Below are 3,612 nucleotides of genomic sequence, written 5' to 3'. Positions count from 1 at the left end.
TCCTGCTGAGTCAGTTTACTGAAAATCCCTCACTGTTGGTCTGACCTTTGATATCTTTTCACCCTGGCCTGCCTTCAGTAAAAATGCTGTTAGGTCAGTTTAGCAAAGAATTACCCTACCTCTTAGTATTTTTCTATCGCCTGACCTGCTGTCTTGCTCCTTGGCTATAAATTGCCACTTTTCCTTATTATACTCTGAGCTGAACACTCTCTCTCTTCCCTACTACAAAACCCCATTGTAAAGGTCCCTCTTGAATGAAGTCTGCCTTATCATCTTTTCTTTTTTTAATTAATTAATTTATTTATTTTGTCTGCACGGGGTCTTAGTTGCAGCACACAGGATCTTCCATTGTGGCATGTGGGATCTTTTAGTTGAGGCATGCTGACTTCTTAGTTGCAGCATGCATGTGGAATCTAGTGCCCCAACCAGGGATCAAACCCAGGCCGCTGCATTGGGAGCACAGAGTCTTACCCACTGGACCACCAGGGAAGTCCCTGCCTTATCATCTTTAACAAGTGTCATGAATGATTCTTCTTTTAACATCTCCCCACCCCTCCCCACCAAGCTCTTATCTAGGCTGACCTCTCACTGTTTATACGGAGAAACTGAAGTTAATCAGCCAAACCAGGGAGGGATTAAGAGTTTGGACTCTGGGATCCAGATTTACCACTTATCAGCCATGTGACATCAGACAGGTTAATAAACCTTTGTTTAAAAGAGGCACATCTGGGCTTCCCTGGTGGCGCAGTGGTTGAGAGTCCGCCTGCCGATGCAGGGGACACGGGTTCGTGGCCCGGTCCGTGAAGATCCCACATGCCACGGAGCGGCTGGGCCCGTGAGCCATGGCTGCTGAGCCTGCGCGTCCGGAGCCTGTGCTCCACAACGGGAGAGGCCACAACAGTGAGAGGCCCGCGTACCGCAAAAAAATAAAATAAAATAAAATAAAAGAGGCACATCTATAACATGGGGCAAATAACAGTACTCTTACTGTGTTGTTGTTAGAATTAAATGAATTTATACCCATAAAGTGCTCAGAACTCGCCAGCAGAGTAAGCACTGTATAGTAGTTATTATTATTATTTTAATTAATTAATTTTTATTTTTGGCTGTGTTGGGTCTTCGTTGCTACGCGCGGGCTTTCTCTAGCTGCGGCGAGCTGGGGGCTGCTCTTCATTGTGGCCTGCGGTCTTCTCATTGCGGTGGCTTCTCTTGTTGTGGAGCACTGGCTCTAGGCATGGGGGCTTCAGTAGTTGTGGCACGTGGACTCAGTAGTTGTGGCTCATGGGCTCTAGAGTGCAGGCTCAGTAGTTGTGGCGCACGGGCTTAGTTGCTCCGTGGCAACTAAGTTGCTCCGTGGAAGTCCCAGTAGTGATTATTATTTTTTTATTATTATTTTAAGGCACTTGCCTGAGGACAATTTTCTGATTAGAACTGAAATGAACATATTTTCCTGTCCCTGTGTTAAACAATACTAGGACCAAGCAAAAATAATTTTGCTGCTTGTTCCAGGAAATATCTGCTCCTGAAAGATAAGACTGTAAACAAAGTAGATGACTTATCAAGACTAACAGCTGGCTCATTAAGACTCTTTCAGCACCCCTGCCTCTAGGACCCACCAATCCATTAAGTCGTAAATTCTGCCCAACCAATCAGTTTCCTCCTTTGTAGGACCCAACCTCAAAAGACTTCCTTCTGGAGCTCTAGCCCCATATATCCAACTGCCTGGTTGTCTCACGGGCATCTCATAATTAACATATTGAAAGCTGAACTCCTGATCCCTCCTTCCAACCTGTTCTCTGCCTCTTCTCCATCTTAGCAGGTGGTGCCTCTCTGTTCACTCAGTTGCTCAAGTCGGAAACCCTGATAGGGGCTTCCCTGGTGGCACGGTGGTTAAGAATCCGCCTGTCAATGCAGGGGACACGGGTTCGAGCCCTGGTTTGGGAAGATCCCACATGCCACGGAGCAACTAAGCCGGTGCACCACAACTACTGAGCCTGCACTCTAGAGTCCACGAGCCACAACTACTGAGCCTGCGTGCCTCAACTACTGAAGCCTGCGCTCCTAGAGCCCATGCTCCTCAACAAGAGAAGCCGCCTCAATGAGAAGCCCGCACACCTCAACAAAGAGTAGCCCCCACTCGCCACAACTAGAGAAAGCCCGTGTGCAGCAACAAAGACCCAACACAGCCAAAAATAAATAAATAAATTAATTAATTAAAAAAAAAGAAACCCTGATACCTCCTCCTCTCCACAACTCTCCTCAGCAACTTCTGCCAGCTCTACTCCAAACACAGCACAAACTGTCCCCTCCCATCTCTCTACTACTCCTAGTATCCTCTGTCAAGAACAAAGAAAACTTTCCCCTACCCTTCTAGGTTCTTCTGGCTCATCTAAGAATTAAATTGACATGAGATGGATTAAAAGGAGAAAATCAGACTTAATTTTATATGTACAGGAACCCCACATACAAGAAACGTAAAATGAGGTCTGTATTCCATCCTGAGCTAAGGAATGGGATACGGGCCTGAGGCTTCCAAGGACAGAAGGGTCATTCACAGGATGATAAACAGAGTAAGTGTTTGGTAATTAGATGTTTGTCTTGCCATATAGATGGGGCCACTTAGATAAAATTTATCTCTGGGAATAACTCATTTTCTGGGAAAAATCCCCAATTTAAATGCTTCTAGGTAGTTAAGGGAGGGGCAGTATTTTCTCTTGAACCCACAGGGTCTCTATTGCCTTTAGCTCAAAATAATCCTCACGTGAAACTGATACATGTTGGGGGTGGCGGGGTTCATTCTGAACCCCTACACCTCCTGCTAACTTGTCTCCCTGCTTTTGCCCTTATCTCCCTAACATTCGTTCATTCTCCATGCAATAGCCAGTGTGATCTTTTAAAAACACAAGTCAGGACTTCCCTGGCGGTCTAGTGGTTAAGACTCTGCACTTCCACCGCAGGGGGTGAGGGCTCCATCCCTGGTTGGAAAACTAAGATTCCGCATGCCGGGACTTCCCTGGTGGCCCAGTGGCTAAGACTCCACGCTCCCAATGCAGGGGGTCCAGGTTTGATCCCTGGCCAAGGAGCTAGATCCCACATGCCTCAAGTAAGAGTTTTCATGCTGCAACTAAAGACCCTGCATGCCACAACTGAGATCCGCCGCAGCCAAATAAACAAATAAATAAATAGTAAAAAAAAAAAAAAAAAAAAAATCCGCATGGGAAAAAAAACAAAAAGAAAGAATATGTCAGAACCCTTTGGCTTTACTGCCAAATATCAGCTAGAAAGACAGACTGATTAATCTATCAGATAGAGAGAGAGAGATTTTTTTTTTTAACAAGGCTAGTTGCCAAAAACTATAACTGAGGAAATGCATGACTTTCCTTTGGAAAGGGTGTGTGTAGACTGCCTCCATTCCTAATGCAGAATTAACAGAAGGGTTACAAAAATGCTGAGTCAAAGGGTAAAATGTCCTGAAACTCTCCTTTGCCCACAGCTTTATCCTTTTTGTTCAATTTTCTTTTGGTCAGGCCATGCCCACATAGCACTGAGCACTGAATTTGACCCTATCTGTGACTGGGATGGCAGCTTCTCGCTGAAAGTCCTGGAGGACAC

Source organism: Lipotes vexillifer, unplaced genomic scaffold (genome assembly GCF_000442215.2).
Source record: "Lipotes vexillifer unplaced genomic scaffold, Lipotes_vexillifer_v1.1 scaffold666, whole genome shotgun sequence".
Lineage (NCBI taxonomy): Eukaryota > Metazoa > Chordata > Mammalia > Artiodactyla > Lipotidae > Lipotes > Lipotes vexillifer.
Note: the sequence above shows the minus strand (reverse complement) of the source record.